The following is a 21,377-nucleotide window of genomic DNA, read 5'->3' on the forward strand; positions in this document are numbered from 1 at the left end:
GATAATTGAAATTGGATTTCACTGGGTTGTGATTCTGTTTCTCTGGTGTTTACTGTGGTGCAAAATGCACGTCGACTTTGTATAACTGGAATACCCACAAGTGTGTTGCATCTCCACTAACATTACGAGCTTAAAACCGGCCTTTTTTCTTTTAATGAAATGGGTTATGAGCTATGATATCAGCTCGTAATATTGTAGTGCAATGAATGGGGTATACACTTCGATACACCGTGCAGACGACCGTTACGGGAATCCGTTTAGGTTCGCCCCGCGCGCACAAATCAATCGGTGATCATCACAGGATAACAAGCGTAGTGAATTAATATCGTTTTGCTCCATACTTTTTGCACTTTCCTTGCATTATCGAGAAAAAAAATGATATAATGAGAGTACACGTGACTTATTTCAGCACTTCAGATTGGTTACATTCTTAAACCCATTTCCATAACAGCCCTTGTTTGAGCACTTCGGAAAGTAGCAGATACTCACTAAATGAAATCTAATGGTGCATATTTATACTGAAGTGGAGGTTGTAGTTGAATATGTTGTTTTTAATTGAAATATCAAACACGTCAAACTACACGTCAAATGACAAGCGTTTCCTACTTGTCACTCCGCCACCTGCAGATGAGCTTCCGAAAACCAAAATGCAAAATGCAAAATGCAAAAAAAAAACAAAACAAAAACAAAATCAAAACAAACAAGCTTGCTCGTCTGTGTGTGTGTGTGTGTGTGTGTGTGTGTGTGTGTGTGTCTTTGGGTGCGTATGTGTTTGAAGGTGTTTGTGTTTCATAGTGAAAGAACCTTGTAGGATTTATAATGTAGCGCAATAATTGTCATCGGTTTAATTGGATAGGACTACTGCCATTACATGCGTATCTGGTTGCTATGTATACGGATTCGATTTAGACAAGATAAAATGACTTTTTCGACTGATATATTGTTCGCGTTTTATTAAGATAATTATGACTATTTCTCTTTAAATGATGGACCGTTAATGATGATTTTATGAATTGTATTCTATAAGCATATTATGTTTATATTATCTTGAGTTCCATTAGCTGCCAGTATGCTGTCTACAATATAATACATGATGCAAAATGTCTATTTCATGCCAAAGTTGTTAACCATTCCGTTGGTGCGGGAGCAGCTGATGCGGGGAAAAAAGAAAGAAAGAAAGGAGAGAAAGATAGAAGGATAAAAGAATTAAGAAAAATACGGAAGAAGAAAAAGAAGAAGAAAGTACTCTTTGAAGCGAATTACTATTTTGTTTCACATAATGATACAGCGCTTTATCAGCGACTTACCTTATACAATTCATGGAAACTGTGGTGATATACCTTCCAGTAATAAATAAGTTTTTCTCCTAATCAATACCTATTACCTTTTTGCGCTGAGTTTTGTTTCTGTTTTGTGTTCTAGTGGTATTTAGACACAAAAATAATCACGGATCGATGGGTATACATAATCGTTTACGTTATAATGAAAAGTATACATCCATCATAAAATGGTCTCCTACACAACATGTTGAAAAGTATAAGCTTCTGGTGTTTCCGTGAGGAAAATTTAAGTATATGTGACCCGCTACAACAAAAGGATCCTAAAGTCGCTGACGGGTGAGCCGAGAAAATCGAGTTTGAAGTCAGATCACCAAAATCTGTCAAAACGTTCGGATTTCTGTTTTTAGCATAATTTTGTAGTCTAATGTATCTTCTATCATCTGCCGAAATTTCGAAGCTAAATGATCAAAGGAAAGGCCTGAAAATAGCATTTTTCTGGGCCATGCTTGGCTCGCCCGTCAGCGACTGTAAGATCCTTTTGTTGTAGCGGGTCACATATGTACATTTACATCTGTAAACGTTCAGATGGGGGAATGGGTGGGAATAGGGAAGAGAGGAGGCGAGGTAAGTTTTGGGAAGTGGAAGGTGGGTTGAATATTATAAATATGAATATTCTTTTATGGAAGGGAGGGGAGGAGCATCATTTTTTTTCTTTTCTGATAATGTCATTTAATGAACATTGAAATGTTAAGTTAAGCAGAATGAATGTGTTGCTTTTTCATGACAAAGACACACACACACACACACACACACACACACACACACACACACACACACACACACACACACATAATATATAGTGCGAGAGATAGTTCCCTTCCCAAACGTACGCGGTGCCTTATTATGGGTAGTTTGTGGGGGTGTGTGTGAAAATGTGTGTGTGTATGTATGTGGGTGTGTGAATATATTGTGTACGACTATTATATATATGCAATGCAAATAGACATATGAATATATCATATTATAATTATACATGTATATGTCTATATTTTATAATGCTATTTTGTTTGTGATTATTATGCTTAGAATGATGATAAAACATGGTTATTTCAGCAGTTTCATATAATAATTTATTTCAACTGATTGACAAATTGCCCTACATCGACGTAAATAAGCACTGAATTGATCAGTGTTTTAGTAGTAGCCATGATTAAAAAAAAAAAAAAAATCATGGACGTACATACTCGAGCAGGATTCGAACCTACGACCTCCTGATCACCGGACAGGCGTCATCTCCACTAGACCACCAAGCTTTCGCCCGACAGCAAGTGTTGGTTCTCATCCTTATAGCTGCATGCAGTGGGTACTGCTTTATTATTCAATTTCATGAATTTGAAGAATTTATTTATATATAATTTTTTGATTAATGATATATTTTTGTCGATGAGGTGACGTTAGATTGGATTTTTGTATTGAATTGAATGATTGATTTGTGTATAAAAGGTAATATTTCGAAGATTGGCATTATATGATATTGTATTAAAAATGACACATCAGGTTATTTAGATAATAACTATTCTGTTGGTAGATCCTGATGAAGGCCTGATGACAGGCCGAAAGCTCGACTGATTAAAAGGGAGAACAAGATCGAGAGCAACGTCTGCCTCAAGTCTAATTTATTTCAGTATAATATATATATATATTGTGTATATATATATATATATATATATATATATATATATATATATATATATATATAGACAGCCCTGATGAAGGTCCTAACGGGACCGAAAGCTCGGCAATAAACAGGCACGTTGACCCTAGCTACGTCCACGATTGCTCTTCTTTTCGCACTGTATATATAATCAGGAATAGCGTTTTACTGTACCTTTTACTAACTGTACGGTTTATCCTTTTCTTTTCTTTTCTTTTTTCTTTTTTGTTTCCTCCATATCTGAGTGTGCATGCATTGTGCGATAACCACCTTAATTTTGTAACGAGGTGGCATACAGAGTATGGCTACAAATTTGCCCTGTCACCTCGAAATGATGGGTTTATAGCTCATTTCAAAAAAATACAATTATGACTATTAACTAAGTGATTTGCTCTTACAACCATTACAATCGTCTCACATTAAAGAGATGATCAATAGCACTGGTTGAGGTGAGGATTCAGCTTTTAACTCTTTACGAGATGATAACAAGCACATCTTAGAATATGAAAAAAAAAACCCTAACAATTTCAAGAGGAATTCAATGTTTACTTATGGAAACCGGTTACGAAATGGCTGAGTTATCCAAAAAACAAAGTAAATCAAATCTTTGAATTCCTCTTAGAATAAAAAATTCATTCATATTTCATAAAAGGTTTTTCATTATCTTAAAAAAACTATCACCAAAAGAAGTTAAAAATCTGAAGCTCCATATCAACCGAAACTTTGCCATTCCTTTAAGGCTTGTTAGGGTTGCGTTGAATTCGACGCCATTGCTTACAGAACTTTGAAAACGGAGACATGCATTTACAGTTAATAGAAATGAAACGGGGATGGGGGTATTCTGATGCTATTCATAACATGACATCTGACAGGGAAAATATTATGGTAACAAAGAAGACTTGCTCATTTATCATCGATGAATCACATGTTGCATACCCGTAGGCCTACAGTACTAAAGAGCAATGATTTGTGAGAAGCAAGGCAGTGGGGTGTGATCTGTCTGTTATACACTCTCTATACATATGAATTATATATATTAAATGAGCGAGTTGATGATGTCATACCCTCACAATTTTTATATTCTGTTATGGGTGTATTAAATTCGGAAAAATTGTTATTTTTAGCTAATACAAGTAAAAGCACGTTCCCATAACAAGATATATCAGAGTTAACATTGAATTGGTTCTTTTTTTTATTTGGATGGTTTTAAGACAAGTTTTACATCTATACAGCTGAAATACGTGATTTTTTTTTTGTCATTTCTGTATAATGAATGAATAAGAAGAGAGCATGATGACATCGTCAACTTGCGGATTTTAATATAATTCATGAGGACTGGTCAAAAAATGTTTTCCGAAAAAAAAAATGTGAAATTTCAAAATGTTATATCTTCCTTAAATCTTATTTGATTTAGTCGTCATTTTTGTATCATTCTGTAGGAAATATTTTTCTCTTTCTCTTGAAGCTAATTTATTTTTGGGGTGGATTTTCTTTTTAAAGCTGCAGATAACAAAGAAAACAATGTTTTGTAAGCCATATGTGATAACTTTCATATCGTCAGACTCGTTATTACGTGATAAGTGCAACTCAAATGATTTTTTTTTTCTTTTTGATGACAACCTCACTTCAACAAAAATGTGAAGATGGCGTTTATCTGTTTTGTGTTTTTATCTTTTGCATTCAGACTCTTCACGTCAAGCTCTGCTTGTGATGACGGTCCTTTGTATTAATTTTTCCTTTGTTCATGTATAAATACGGACGTATGCCTTAACATGTTGCGTTGATTCATAATTTATGTTATTACAGACTAATGTTGTTTTGAAATTGACATTTCTTATATTGATTTGTGTATTACACTCTTGTTGTTGTTGTTGCTTTTTTTTTGCATACTCTGTATCACTTTGTTTTCATATGTTATTGTCTTTGGAGAAAGAAATCGCAGAAATAAAACAAACCAAATCTTTAGGCCTATAGTCTCTTCATAGACTCTAACACTACTCAGCCTCAGTGCACTATTCTCATAGTTTGAATTCGTTATGAACTCGACGACATGTTTATATGCTCATATACGCCTAGGTCCTACTTGTGTAATCATATGACCACTTTTTTTTTAACCTCATTCTTATGTTTTACTTTTTTCTTTCTTGTAAGCCTACACTCCTTTGCCCTTGTACCTCTCTGATTATAACCATGCCATCATTACTTACTTGGCGTCCTTTAACTATTATCTCCACTACTGCGAGATGTTCATTGTATTCAGATTGATATCTGTTTCTTGGAACCCGCAGTTATACCATATGCCTTTACGGTCCTTCGTATTTCACATCTGATTAAAAATGGACTTTTTTTTTTTTTTTTTCATAGACCTCCGTGACGCACGCTGACACATTTTCTAGTCATGGTCGACTATACATTATATTTCGTATCTTTGTGGCTGTCTAATTGTTTGTTTGTTTGTTTGTTTGTTTGTTTAGTATAATGTATTACATCAATCTGAAGTGAAGTATGAAAATAAATGTGCTGGAACTGTCCACTGAGTGGTGACAAGGTGGTGACACCTTATGTATTCCTTTGTATAGTGGTGCATGTAAATCAAATTCGAAATCCAATTCATTCCATAACCACGATCATAATGAGGGGGAAAACTGTTTCAGGATACACTGATAGTAATCGTATAGGGCCTACTCACAGAGTGACATTCTTATTTCTAAAAGTTGTCAATGTGGCGCACTGAACTATTGCGTAGGTGTGAAAATCGGTAGAGGCGCTATACTAGAATGGAACTACAGTTAGAAGCTCACGGACATGTCTGAAAAAGTTGTATGATAGGCCTACCGCGAAATACTATGGCGCACAGCGATCAGTCAACTGGCGCCATTTACTACCAGCTTTCAGTACCATGTCGCAGATGGCGCCTATCCATTATCTGCGATTTCACTCAGTACCGTACTCGTACGCCTACAGACTGTCCGCAGACCACGTACAACTCCACCGGCGCAAACAAGGAAGTGGTTGAAAAATAACCAGTGTAGCTGCGGAGTTTGCGAGGTTGGCGAAAATCATTCATTCTCGTCAGAGGAGCGAACTAAAAATTGGTTTGCTTTGGCGGGTTTGTCATTCGAGGCTGCTTTGATCACCGTGGACATATATTTATCCTCACACCCTTCCAGTAAGTATGATCACAATTTTATTCACGATGACTGTGATTTGGTGTCTCATTATTTGGCATGTTTGGATATTGTCTGTAGCAGCTTTCAGCTCAGACACAGCTAGCTACACCAGCAGACAGGCTGAGGCAGGGTGGGTGTTACTGGTCCTTTTCTCGACCGTGACGTCCCCATTGCCCTGCCCTAGGCCCAGTGCTGAGCTAGGTCGAGCTGCTCGGCTGCTTTGAGACGACCAATCCACTTGGACTTGACTTCCCACCCATTCCAGATACAGTCGGCACTCCTCGTTAAAACTATCCTATGGGCGGTGTAGTTAAAGGGGGAATAGAAAAAGAAATTTATGTTAATGAAGTATTATGGGGAAGTTGTTCGATGTTAAATGCAGTTGTCGTATTCGCATTGCTACTCGGTACCGTATAGCTGTTACGGCTATTCTTTTTAACTCTCAGTACACTACAGGCCGCTATCACTATGCGCTAAATACGCGCTATGAGTCATGTGACTCGACTTCGCTTCAAAGTGTTTACAGATATATTAAATAGAGAAGATTATTATTAAATATAGTATATCTTCTTCTTAATAGTACTAATAATAGTTGTCCTGCGTCCTTCAGGCTTGAAGATTATTACAGGTATGACACTACAGTGGAGGGACATGGCAGATCCAGGAATTCCGTATTACAAAAAAGAGGGGGCACCTTTACAAAATTAAAATCATTTTTTTTCTTTTTATTCCGTCTGTTAAAAAACAAAAACAAAAACAAAACAAAGGGGGGGGGGGGGAGAGCATTCGGTGCACCCCTGCCCCTTCCTGGATCCACCACTGCTGTGTTGATCAGTAGCAATACAGCAGAGCAGGTGCAGAACTGCAGGTGGTGGTGGCCGGTGGTCAGTATGATCTCATCTGTCGTCTATCGACTCAGACTGCATGATAGTTGATGCATTCTACAAATGTAGTTTTATTTTAGTATTTTTATTGCAGGGTATGTGAAGAATTTCTATTAAATTCTTTACATAGTATGATATGTTTCCAAGACTAAAGTGTAGTACCAAGGAGGTATAGTGGGGGATTTCAAGTTTGGTGCTACAGAGCTCCAACACCAACGAGCAGATTAAAAAAGTGATACCAATTTTTGTACTCTTGAACATTATTTGTAAACAAGCTTACGATCAGTATTGACCATATACCCTATACAGTTGTATTCATGGCATTATTTGTAACCACTTGTTTGATTTTCTAACTGATCAGCTAGCAGCCACACAACAGGAACTGTACATGTATTTTGGACAGGTTTTTTTCAGAGCCTGTGTTGGCATTTTAACCCAAGTCCTGTTCAAAGACTTGTCACAAGTGTTTATACAGGCAGGCATCTATGGGAAATGCATGCTAACTTACAAAAGCAAAATCAGCGAAATACATGTAAGGTCCTTGCAACGAGTTACAGGCCGATGTGTTGCCTCTAAACTCCATAGAAGTGCATCAATGGAGTGCCCACCTCGAATTATACATTTTTAGATAGTGCCAAGGAAACAGAAATTTGTTTTCTCTCTTAAAAATCATTCAGTCAAGAATATGAACTGGGAAATACACACTTGAGCTTTTGTACAATCACACCATGCAATGCACAGTATTACTAAACACAAAGACCTTTATCAGTGCAACATAAAAAAGAATAATCAAATGACAAAGGGGTTAAGGTTGACAAAGAAATTCACACCTCAACCATCACCCCTCTGATTAACATCCTCTTTATACATGTACTTTGCCTTGTCTGCCTTTAGAAGTGGACTCCCATTTAACAATATAATAGAATTTCGGAGCTTGGGTATACATGTACATGTTCCATGTTCATCCTGTCACTGCTGGCAACCAGGGAGAGCCTGCTGGTAGTGTTGCTGCCTGGAAAGCAGTGCATATAATAGATGACAGGTTCGAGTCCCATTGTTTCCTTTTCTTTTTCCAGACATGTTTGAAGTTACAGATCAGCAGTTGTGATTTTACAAATATCATTCATTGAGGGAGACAAATTAAAGAAATTCACACCTCAGAATGGTTTAAATTACATGTAATACATAACTTGTTCTTCAGAACGGAATATTGTACATATTGTCATGTGCTATTTATTTAATTACCAAATAACAGGAAATTTGAGTTTGATGACCCACTTTCACAAAGAGCACATGCTCACGTGTTCATTGTTGAATTGCAGAGGTCAAGGTTAAACATTAGTTTTTGTCTCATCCACACGCCCATGTAAGAGAGAACACCAAAATGCTGCATAGTACATGTGCTGAGTCTACAGGTCTTAGAAACAAAGACGTGTGGGCTTATTGGGCAACATTCTGCCCAGTGGAGGTCACGATTCCAACCACCAAAGAAAAGGAAAGTAAAGACAAAGCCACCTTGAAGAAAGTTTTCATTGTTTTGAATGAAACCGTTCTGTTGAAATCAATGTGACAGAGTTTTAAAAGTCATTCGAAACAACAGCGGCCTACAGTTTAGTCACAAGAGTGCTATAGAGAGGCATTCTTTTTTTGTGTGTGAGCCAAGTGTAGCCATTGCATTAAATATTCCTTCAGGTTTAACTGTCCATAAAACTGTTAAAGAATGTAACTGGGAATTTAATGACAAAGACAATGAAGAACATAGTCTTTATCTATTTCTTGTTGACAAACATCAAATGAAGAACTTTGTAAAGTAATCATGGAGTGGTACATCATTAGTTCTAATCAAGTATTTTGTTTTCTTTCAAGACAAATTCAGAGACTCCAACTCTCTCATTTTCGACGGGAGATCTCCCGCCGAAAACCCATATTTGCAAAATCTCCCGTTCTCCCGTTTGAGATTTAATTTCTCCTGCCCTGGCTCTGTGTCTCCCGTTGGAAAGGATTTCTTACTTATTGCTATTGTATGTTGAAAAAATAAGCCTTAGATAGCACCAGAGAGCATCTAGAACCCTAGGAACTTTGCGCTTTGCACACATCAACTTGGAGTCTCCCGTTTGCTAGGGGTTTCAGGCGGGAGAATCTCCAGATCAGAAGGTGCTTTGGGTTGGAGTCTCTGCAAATTTATGATTTAGAATTACATGTATACCCATACAAGTAGGTGTATGTCTGTAGATCAATACAAGTATAGTAAAGAAATGTCCTACAGTGTACATACTGTACTTTTTCCACCAAAAAGTGCGATATATGATGTATTGGGAACCACGTAGTACATTGTAGGGAAAATAACATGCACTAGACATTACTGTAAGGCCCAAAAAAAAAAATTGTTGCATTGGCGTAACATGAGATTTTCATATAGGGTCGGTCGGGCGGATTTTTTTTTTTTTTTTTTTTTGCTACCTGCATTTTACGTGTAAAACTCGTGCTCAGCTCAGTAAACAGTTACAACTGCTGCACCGAATGTGCTGTGTTCATCTATTCTACAAATCATTTATGAGGCCGATATTACTGGAATTATACCCCTTCACAGAATTCAAAGATGTTGAAATCCCTATCCTGAATGTTTTCACGTCATATTTTACTATTTTGACTTAGATTAAGATAGATGCAAATTGACCCATATGTACGATCTTTTCATCGCACACGGCGATCTCTATTACAGTCCCACATATACAGATTCGTGTAAGTTCCCCACACAAGAAACCTACGGCAAAACTGTGCACAATACATCGCAGTCTGAATGCTACGTATACACTGAATAAATCTTGTTAGAGTACGTGTCCGTGTTGGAAACAGATGACGTACTGATCAAGGAAGGCTTATGCGAGGCGCTAGATCTCTCCCTCGTACATCCGATATCCCCAGAGCCGTTTCCACTTCCGGGTTTGTGCGATCGTGATCGCAATCAACAAGATATTTGATATCGATAGCAAAAAAAAAAATAAAAAAACATGGGGTCGGCAGAATTTTTAGGGTCGGGCGGGTTACGCCAATGCAACATTTTTTTTTTTTTGGCTTAAGTGGGGTTCTCCCCATTACACTGTAAATAAAAGGTACATGTGTGAAATGTCATGTAATGTAAAACAGTTTCGAAAATTGAATGAAATTTGAGTTTTCATCATGTTCGACAGGGAATAATTTTCCTTCTCGAAACTTAGCAATTGTTGTTGATGGACATGTTTACATTTTCAACAGAATGGTATAAATCTATGAAATGAAACTGCTATGCAAATTATGTTTTGTATAGCAGTCATACCCAATTGCATAGCAAATTGCTATGCGATACCAGGAAAATTATTCCCTGTTCGATTATGTTCATTAAAAAAAGTAAACTTGAAAATTGAATTTGCTTCATACTGTAGTTTTAGATGTAAGAGTTTATAAATTCCCTGCAGATTTGTTTTGTTTTGTTTTGATTTTTAGATAATGTCTCCTTGCCATGGATTCAGTAAAAAAAAAAAAAAGCTGAAAGTTCAGACTTTGTTTCTATGTCATCCACTGGCCTGCACTGTTTTTGCATACCAAATTCATGTTACTGTAGTGGGAGAGCATTCATTGTAGTCATACAATGTACACATTGCAATGACATTGACTCAGAACTCTGTAAACTAAACTGCCTGTGCGTGGTGTGGTGCAGATATGTACGATGTAGAACCAGTGGCATGTCATTCATGACAGATGTAGACAATTATTTGCGCCCGATCAAAATCACAGGAAATACACAGGAAGAGCGAAGAGGGGACAGATTCCTATTCAAATGGGCGAAGGGTTTTAGGGACTGTCAAGGGGAAAATGCGGTTGGGACTATCTGGTCCAAAATGATAACCAGCCGACCAGTGTAAATATTTAGGATTTGAGTTTAGATTGGTATACAGTCATTGACCGAAAGCTTTGATGCGATGATCTATCAAATACATTTATTGATTCTTGTTTGAAACTTGTGACAAGTGACGAAGACAGCAAATGATGTTATGATGTCAGTAAGGTAGCAGTTAAAGGATACTGTGTTCTACTTTTTAAGAAAGCAATTGTAGTTTGGTGTATAAATACAATGCCTGGTATGAATGTGTGCTTTTATGTAAAAAATAATGATTTTGAGGAATTCTCTTAACATTTTCTTTTATAGTGCATCTGTAATTCTTGTCCTCATGTATGTGACATGAACACAAATTGTTGTACAACGTATTCTTCTTTATTCAGTGACATACTGTGAAGCTTTGAAAATCAACCTTTTCCTCAAACTTCCTAGATGTGTTCAGATATTTCCACATTCAATTGATTCACATGGTATGGTTTGGTACATATTTGGGTTTCATTCCTAAAATTGCCCTACGTAGTAGAGGTATTGGAGGGTGCTTCTAGCATGTAACTAGTTTTGAATTGATGAACCGGTGCCTTTGCAATTATTGAGAGTACTTAGTTATTCTAAAGTCAAACTTGTTGGAGATTTACCTACAATAAAGTTATCCAACACAGCAACACTTCTCTTGACTTAACTACAAGTACAAATGTATACATTATGACTATAAAATCAGAAGATGCTGGCTTCTGGGGTAGCCAAATTGTTTATTAGTGTAATAAGTCATGTTTTCATCCACAAATGTGGATTTGAAAATACAATATTGTTGAAATGACGGGATAGCAATCGGACAGGCTGCATGTTGTACTGTATAAATGTTCCTTAAATGATCACAGTACCCATGCACAGCGGAGTTCTGAAATCTGAACAAGAAGAAATGCAGTCAAACCTGTCTTAAAAAGGCCACCCCAGGGAGATGAAAAAGATGGACCCACTATTGACAGGTGGCTGCTATAGACAGGGTCTTTAACACGATTTTCTCTTGGGGGAAATTGCTGTATACATGGCCGATGGCCACTATAGACAGGTGGCCATTAAGCCAGATTCGACTGTACGGTTGAACAACAGGAGACAACATTTTGCAATTTTTATTTGCAGTTCAGGTTCTGAAAGAGACTTACCCAGATTCATTGTATCCATCAATGTCATCCAGTTGTACACATGTGCATAAATTCATGATGAAATAAATGTTTTTCTTGTTTTGTTTTGTTTTTTCGTTTTTTTAGCTGTGTAGGAAAAGACCATGTTTGAGTACAGATGTGCGCAAATTTATACAAGGTTGTACGTGTGTACTTCATACAATTTGTAGAATGTATCTACATGTAGGCCCGGCACTATGACTACCTGGTGTATAGCACTGCTACAAGTACGTACAATGTACAGTATTACTGCAAATATATTTTAGTAACGATAATGATCTTGATGATGACAGTGATTTATAGCTACATGTACAATGTACGTATAGATGATAATTAGAACAGAAAAGTTTTTTTATTTTAAACTGAACTCATAATCTTTAAAAGGTTGTTTAATAGAGCTTCTACTTCCAGTAATTGCTTTTATTGCAAAGTTTGATTTATAAATGAAAAGGATGGTCCATGAATTGATAAACTGCACAAGTTATATTTTAAATTGGTGCATAGTATTTTATGCTCTGGATAATGATTTCGCTGTATAGTAGTCGGTAATGTATACCCTGAATATGCAGACTTTTACTTCTGTTTGTTTGTTTGTTTGTTTTTTGTAAAAGGCTAACATTTAGGCTATTACTCAGAGTTACCCGAAATGTGTACGATTCATTGTGGCAATGTACTGCCTGTGATTTCAAATTTCTCCAACTCTGCCAGCAAAGAGCGTGCCTGCATAGTTCAGACATTTCACTGTGGTACATACTGTACAGTGTATGTGGATGGCCCGTGAAAGCTGGTGTGATATAAAGTGTGTGAAGAATCCACTTTTTTAATGTTAGCGAGATACTCAAAACTAAAAATATTTGTCTAGATATCTGTATCCCGCGTACTGCATTTTCTTCCTGGTAGGACCGTAAGCATCAAAAAGTGGACTGAGTGTTGGGTCCTCAAGTCTGCCAACACTGACAACATGAATCGGGCTTGATGAACGTGGCAAACAGACTTCACAGCCTTTTTCCGAAAATTTCTTAGAACTGGATTGCGATGTTTCAACAAGGAAGTACATGTAAAAGCCATGCCCCCTCTGTACATAATTACTGTCACTGCTGTCACGTTCTCAGTTCAATTACAGTCCATATTGCTGAAATTAAAACACTTTAAGTTTAACGATGAGTCCCAAGTATACTCTGGCAAGTGTCTCTAGAGATATTATATGGGAAATGTGTGTTATAGCAAAATCAGTCCGTCCTCAATGGGTTAAAGTACAACATCTATTTTCAAACTTTGTGTTAAATTGTGGAAATATGCCATGTGTCAGGATTGAGTAGCTTTAATGAGGTACAGTGTACTATTACACGTATGTGAAAACAATAACAACCAAGAAGAGACAGAGTCACTTTTGATAGAGAAGTGTATGGCCTTTTTAGACTGAAATGCATAATTCATCAAAGGATTTGAATGTGTACATTTGGATAACTTTGATTAAAAGTCATCTACAGGTCTGTACATTGTATCCTGCGTAGATCTTTCAATCTAAATCCATTCACAAATTTATACAGACTGAGTACATACAGTCAAACCTGCCTTAGCGGCCACCTGTCTATAGCGGCCACTGAAAAATCCCCCCGAGAGAAAAGCAATGTTAAAGACCCTGTGTATAGCGGCCACCTGTCTAACGCGGCCAGCGGCCACAAATTTTGTTTCCCGTGGTAGATTTTAACCTGTCTACAGCGGCCATAAACCCGATGGAGCCATAGCCGAGCCGATAATTCAGCGTGTTTTTCTGCGTGTTAGCCGTGCCAGTCATTCATGGGCAACGTTCAGTGATCGCCACCGTTGCATTCATCACTTATTCAGTCACGATAAGGCACTAGTGACTGCACATGCTACATGTACTGTGCAACAATTTCATAAACACTGGCACTGTTCTATGCATGATACACACATGTGCATACGTACAGACATACATGTACATGTACATGTAAGTATATAGATGTATACAACGATGATACATGTTACCTGCCTATAGCGGCCACCTGTCTATAATGGCCACTTTTCCTGTATCCCTTGGGTGGCCGCTATAGACAGGTTTGACTGTATTACAAATGTTGAGTTTCACAAGTGCTGTCAATAAACTATTCTTTAAAAAATTATTTAATAATAACTTCTCCTTCTAGGAACGTGTGTGCACTGTAGAGATCTTTCATCACTAGAGCTACATTGTATAAGTTTCCTCGGTAATGATTTGCACCCATTGTGAATATGAAAGAATCAGTTGTGCACCAATGTGCACTGTATTTTTTGGTATGTGAATTCATGCTCATTGAACCATGATTAGCATACATTGTAACTGCCATGCTAAATATGCAAACGTCAATAGTAGTGTTTGTGTGTGCATTTGTGTGTGTGTGTTTGTAAGTTCTCTCATTGCCCTTCTTTCATTTGCAGACATTACTTACTACTAGCACAAATGGAGGGAAGTTTTTCTACACACGAGAACCTGAGGGATTGTGGAATTTTGTATTCTCCATTTGAAGTGTATGAATGCACAATGTTGTGAGGGCGCCATTGGTCTTGAACAGTAAATTGGATCTCTGTAGCCATGTACCACAGCAGTTACAAATGTACAAGGTACATGTACAATTGTACATGTACAACTGTATGTACCATCCATGGTGGACATTTTATGTTATCCCTTGTGTAGATACGTAGGCTGAATGTTTTTGAGGTTTTTGTTTTTAGAATTGTGAATTTCGCTAGTCTGGTGCTATTTGCAGAATTGAAAACGTGAAAATACATGTACTGTGTATACACAGTTAAAGCTGTCTATAGCAGCCACCTATTAGGGAAACGAAAAGAGTGGCCGTCATAGACAGGTGGCTGCTATGGACAGGTTATCCCACTTTGTGAACATTGCCTACCCTAACTATTTGTATGTATCATCGTTGTACACATCGATCTGTAACTACTTTACAACTCAACAAGTACATTTTACATAAAGTATGTGTATTATAGGTATGCACACGTGTGTTTCATGCATTGGATAATGTCTGGTATTTTCACCGGTTGCACAGTAGCATGATGTGTAAAGTCATTTTAAGTAAGTTCACCTTCATAGACATGTGGGTTGAGTGAATGCAGCGATATTAGTAGAACACATCAGTGAGAGTTTGAGGAAAATCAGACAATCTGTTCAAAAGTTATGAATTTTTGAAGTTTCTGCTCAGTCACGGCTGGATGAAGAGACTACTAAAGCTTGTGATGTCACATGTGTACAATGATATAAAGTTAGAATAAAGAAAATTCAACATTAATTTCCATTTTTCTCGCATAACAAAAGAACACTCGACTTCTCTCTTTCGGAAGGCAGGGGGAATAATATTACCCTAACATACATCAGTAACAAGACGAAGAAAATGTGCACTTTATTCAAAAAGTAAAGTTTTGTGAAATTCTCTTTTTATATTAAGGAATTTCCTTATATCGTTGTACGCTTGTGACATTATACACTTGCGCACAGTTTTGCTGGACATATGACATCATGCAGTTTGCAAATGTAGCATAGCACTATTACCATAAACTTCTGTTTTTTTAGCTCTGTGGGAAAAGACCATGTTTGAGTCGGCAAATATCTGCAGTGGGACGAGAATAAGAGAGGAAGTTTGTCCTGACCCAAAGCCAAACCCACTGATGGAATCACCACATGTTGCCATGGGAACATATATTATTTTCATTGTTTTTTGGCATGTCTGGGTATTGATTGATCACATGTATCATTCTTTTTGTGTTGCCTTTTGTTTTGAGGATTGCATACTATCAATCTTCACAATAGTTTTGGGTAAAAGGAAAACATATAAATTGTAGTGGCCAGGCATGAGGAACAAATGATAATTTCTTGTTAAATTCTGAGTGTCATGAGATTTCTTCAAATGACATCTTTTTAATAGTAAAAGTAGTGAAGAACTCAGTTAACCCGTTCCATACGGGAACCTGGTGGCCTGTGTACTAAAGTCTATGGGGATTTCAGATTTCAGCATGGAATGGGTTTACCACTCGTTCGTATTAGTGTCCTTTGAATAGGCCCGTTCACAAACAAAGAAAATTGAAATTTCAATCGCGATCCAAATTTCGATTTTTTTTTCCGACCGTTCATACACAGGGAAAAATCGCACTTCGCAGCAAGGAAAGAATGATCAGTGGCCAAACTGCGCATGCACGAATCTTGCATGACCGAAGATTGACCCCGCAGTCCCAATAGAGTTTCGCACGCGCTACGAACGATGGGACTAAAAATACCGATTTCCGAATCTCGATCGCGCTCACACACACAACGCTTGGCAAATAATTGCGATTATTCTGAAAAATCGCACTAATAGTGCGAGTTGGATCGCGATAAGGATCGCGGTAATTAGTGAGATTTTTCTGTCCACACTGGAAAAAATTTCGAAATTTTGATCGCGATAAGAAAATCGATTTTTAAATCGCACTTTTTCCCTTGTGTGTGAACGGGCCTAATGTTGATACTTTTTCTTTTGTCGTCCATCTTCCACAGTTCTGTCATGATGATTAGCGCGTTGGAAAAGAGACAAGGTCATAAACTACTAGTAAATCACAGACATGTGCACATGTAGAATGAAGGAGAAACAATGTGCCTTTATATGAATATGTAATCTTACACATTTCACCCATTGCACATTCAATGGGAACTTACCAAAGTAATTAGTATACGTGGATTAAATGTTAGCAGTCCTATGACACGTATTATGTGTGAAGTTTCGTGATAACCTAGACGCCTTGTGTGCAAATAGCGGTATGCATGCATTATGATCTGAATGCATACGTATACATGTAGCTGTAGATCTGAAAGTTAATACTCATCATGGTGCATGTTATGTGCTGTACATACAATGTACACTTGTACATTTATAGCTAAAATTTAATTTTCTGGCAATGCATTTCACTATGAGTGCACAAATGTTTTGTATGATGGATCCTACAAATATTAAGTTTCAACAGGCTTCCTACATCGTATGCATCTGGGAGTGTACAAATTGTACTGTTTTTAAATCCTTTATTGAACTCTACATCTTCACAATGCATTTATAAGAAGTGTCATGTGTTGTTGGAGATGTACATGTACCAATGTTAAACTAAGTGAGGAGAGGCATTCAAGTCTACTGCACAGTGCTGGAATTGCTCAAGATTGTTTTCTTAAAGAGTCTACATTGTACGCTAAAGCACTGAGGATTGTGTAATAACTTACACTTTCACAATCACACACTTACAAATCTACAATGTATCAACAGAACTGTTACTGGTCATTTTACATTGATTTTAAAGCTCTAGGCAAATGTAAATTGCATTTTTTTTTTTTTTTTTTTGGTGCAGAGTCAAGTTACTTTATATTCCATTCTTAAAGATTAGAGTTGACAAGGAAAGCAAATTTGTATATGAAGTGGGTCCAAAGATTTGTATCATTGATATTTCTAGAGGATTATTTCAAGGCCACAGTGTACATACATCATGTACTGTACGTGCATGTACAAATAATACACCCATGAAAGGCTTAAAGGGATGGTACAGTATTGGTGGAGATGAGAATTGGGCTTTTAACTTTTTGTGAAATACCAAGAAAACATTTATGATATAGTACAGAGCATACCATTTTAAGAGAAATTCAAAGTTTATTTGATGAAAATCAGGTTTTGAATGACTGAAACATCCAAAAACAAAGTAAAACAAAGCGATCGTAATAAAGTGTGGGTCCCACACTTTATTAGAATCACTCTTTATTGGATATCTCAGCCATTTCAAAACCAATTTTCATCAAATAAACGTTGAATTCCTCATAGAATTACATGCTCTTACATATTTCATTAGAGGTTTCTCATTATTTCACTAAAAAATGTTAGAAACCCGAAATTAGGTCTCAACCAAAATTGTTTGATCCCTTTAATGTGAGGTTGGAAGCAGAAACACTTTTTAATACCTATTACCCATGAAAATGTGTCGGTGCTTTTATACTGAGATTGAATGAATGATAGCTGTGTTTCGTGAATCTGTTAAAGTTCCTCCATAGAATGAATGTGTCCAGTGTATTGAAAGTGCTCAATTATTGGCAACCTATACCCATTTAAAATTTTGTTTACCAACCTGGATTGAATTGTAAAATAGAAATTGAAAGTCTGAATGCCTTACAAATTTTATGTGTTGGCAAGCATCATTGTGTATATAAAAAAAAAAAGACAGTATCCACATGTCCATGAATCTATAATTATAGGCATTATTTCTTTTTCCAAGCAGAACTCCTGAATTGCTTATAAATGTATTGATCATTTCTCCTTTGATGATATAATGATACTTCCTCAGACCTTGTTCAATATTTTAATGAAGCATAAACCGCAATGGTGGTTTGTGTGTGCCCGTGGGATTTTTTCTTTTACGTTTGTATGTTTGTTTGTTTGTTTGTTTGTTTTTTGCCTGTTTTGTTTTGTCTAAGTTGAAAATTATGGTTCTTTGCTGAGCTTCAGATTGCAACAAATTTTCTGTTACTGTTGCCAATAAATGATGTGTTACTAATGACAGCTTTTGCTCAATGCTTGCATCCTGAAAATTGACAAAGTTAAAGCAATTTTCCTTCTTTTTTTTCACCACTACAACTGTATGTGCAACTCTTCAAGCTCAGGAATGACAACAAATTATGAACAACAATAAGGATTGTGAATTTCATTATACTTTGACTGAGCACTTGTGTTACCAAGTTGTTTAATACTGACGGATCCACTTTTAAGTTTATTCTCAGTACCATATTACTAATGAGTCATTATAATCATTGCCTTTTGATAATCATCGCTATGACTGTCTAGAATTAATTGGTGCTTTTCTGTCTTGTTTTTATAAATTTGAGGCAGCCAAGAGTTATAATGTGGACAACTACGTGTAGTCAATCCCTTGTCCCAGTTGATGGTAGCGTGCATCAGTAACCAATCATTCAGTTTGCCATATTATGGAACATATCAAGTGTGGAGATCTCTGTCAATATTGTGTGTGGTATTGAAGCAGGGACGGGAAACTGGCTGTGTTCATTAACGGTCTTTGACTATAGTACTGAAAATGTAATTTATCCGTGTTCAGCGGCTGCCCGCCTCAATTGACTGCTATTTGCTTTTACAGTGTACACATCTGAAAGTGACAAAAGATGTGTTGCTACAGTTTTGCTTGACATTATGTGCTGAATTCATGCTATTAAAACAATGATACAATATTATTGAAATGTTATTATTAAAAAGGATCATCAAATTGCTCAGTAACTTTATATAGCCCATTATATACTAACTTGTCTTCATAATGTCATGTAAATTTGTATCTCCTCATTATACTTGGCATTTATAATGCAAGTACATTCAATTCTGGGCAATTCCACGGTAACGGAAGGACATTCAGACAGAATTTTCACAGTTTAAAAAAGTACTCTAAGAAAAGTTTGATGGATACAGCATTTCAAACTACAGAGATGTATTACCAGAGCCAAAGACTATAATTTCCACCAAAATTTTTGTCATACCTGCTAAAGAGTAATGAAATATGCATATTAATGAGGTCGGTAACGGAAGGACATCAAAATGGACATGGGTTTTCAGGCAAATTAGTTTTTATCAAAACTCTGTGAAGTTTATGGAGCTATTTTAATTTGTTGGTATACAGTTTAATTGCCATAGTTTTAGCTATAATGGAATATATTTGACTTTCAAATATGTTTATTTATTTTTTAATTACACCACATAATGTCCATGTGTGTGTGGTAACGGAAGGACGGTAACGGAAGGACATGCAGATCGTCTGTGTAAAGTGTATGGGGAAGATGGGTTATGGTTAGTTTTTATTAAACCTCTCTAAGGTTAATAATTTTTTTCATATGTGGCAGGTATACAGTTTGATCCGAATAGTTTTAGCTTTACTTTTATGTATTCAACTTTGAAACATTTCACCTGGTTTTTTAATTACAGCACAATGTTTTCATTAAATGTGTGGTAACGGAAGGACAAAGAGCTTCGTGTGCATACAGTGAAGGATGTTATTTCCAACTTTAATGTTAATCCTTGTAGTCCAATGTGATATTTTTTCTTTCTTTTGCTTAATCCCCCGTAAATAAATCATGATTAAAATCTGCACACATCACCCTGGAGAGTAATCTACACGAGACCATAGTTAGATTGTTCAAAATACTGCTAATTCCTAATCATATGAATTGATTATGCAAATTTATTCAATAAATTACATTTTAGCCCATAGAATACTAATGTGAAGCAATTTATGGACATTTCTTGGTGTGGATCTTCATTTTGAGGTATTAAACAAATGTAGTGATAAAAAATTGCAAAATCAATCTCAATTCTTTTATTTTTTATTGTTTCTTGAATTTCTTTTGTATTTCTTTGTTTTTTCCCTTTTGTTGTTTAAGTGGTTTTTTTCCAAAGAAAATTGTTGCAGACCACTTTTTAAACATAGTTAAGCGAAAGTCAAGTAATCAAAGTGATCGAAAGAAAAAAAATTATCAGATTTTTATGAGTTTTATGAAAGAGCACTATTTCCCATAGGGTTTGTACACAAAATTACAAAATTGAGCCAATTTTGGGTCGACTTGCATTCAGGAAAGAGGTGTGGCTTCATTTGTTATTTGAATTTAGTCAAGGGTACTTAGAGTAGGTTCTGACACATTTGTGTTCTCATCTTAGGGATATTAAATAGCTAAAAACAGACTCTAAGTCCTTCAGTTACCACACCTTTGTCCTTCCGTTACCAGCTTCGGTAACGGAAGGACATTTTTAATTTATTTATAATTATTCAAAGAGGAGGGGTTTCGTGGATGGATGGGTGCCAAGTTATAGGCCTACCTAAACTTGCTTTACACTGAAAATTTTATGGTTTTTATATTACTATTTTTCATAAAATATTAAAAAGACCTCTTTTTGTGGTAACGGAAGGACAAAATACAAGGTCACCTTTAGGAAGTCACTGAAGCGTTACAAATCATGGAAACCGTAAAAATATTAAATGAACTGTTTCTTTCATAATTACTAAGTTCTAAATATAACAATTCATAACATTTATTTCTCAAATATTGAATACAGGCCATGCTACATTTGTATTATAATTTATGCATTTTTGAAAATTAATAAGGTTAGTTAAACAATTGAAAAATTGACCCCGAATATGTTATAATACTAAACATTTTTACTCAAATCAATAAAATTCACACTTTAAGCTTTCATTTGATACC

The 21,377-nt window shown here is 36.3% G+C and overlaps 1 protein-coding gene across 1 annotated transcript in view; it reads left to right on the forward strand.

The window, feature by feature from the left end:
* The first annotated feature begins 6,037 nt into the window (after window positions 1-6,037).
* The window catches only part of LOC140234350 (tyrosine-protein kinase Fyn-like), a 54,800-nt gene continuing 39,460 nt past the window's right edge, over window positions 6,038-21,377 (forward strand). Inside the window, exon 1 of the mRNA XM_072314408.1 lies at window positions 6,038-6,163. The gene's annotated coding sequence lies outside the window, so the exon portion shown is untranslated. The remainder of the gene's footprint in view (window positions 6,164-21,377) is intronic.

Source organism: Diadema setosum, chromosome 10 (genome assembly GCF_964275005.1).
Source record: "Diadema setosum chromosome 10, eeDiaSeto1, whole genome shotgun sequence".
Lineage (NCBI taxonomy): Eukaryota > Metazoa > Echinodermata > Echinoidea > Diadematoida > Diadematidae > Diadema > Diadema setosum.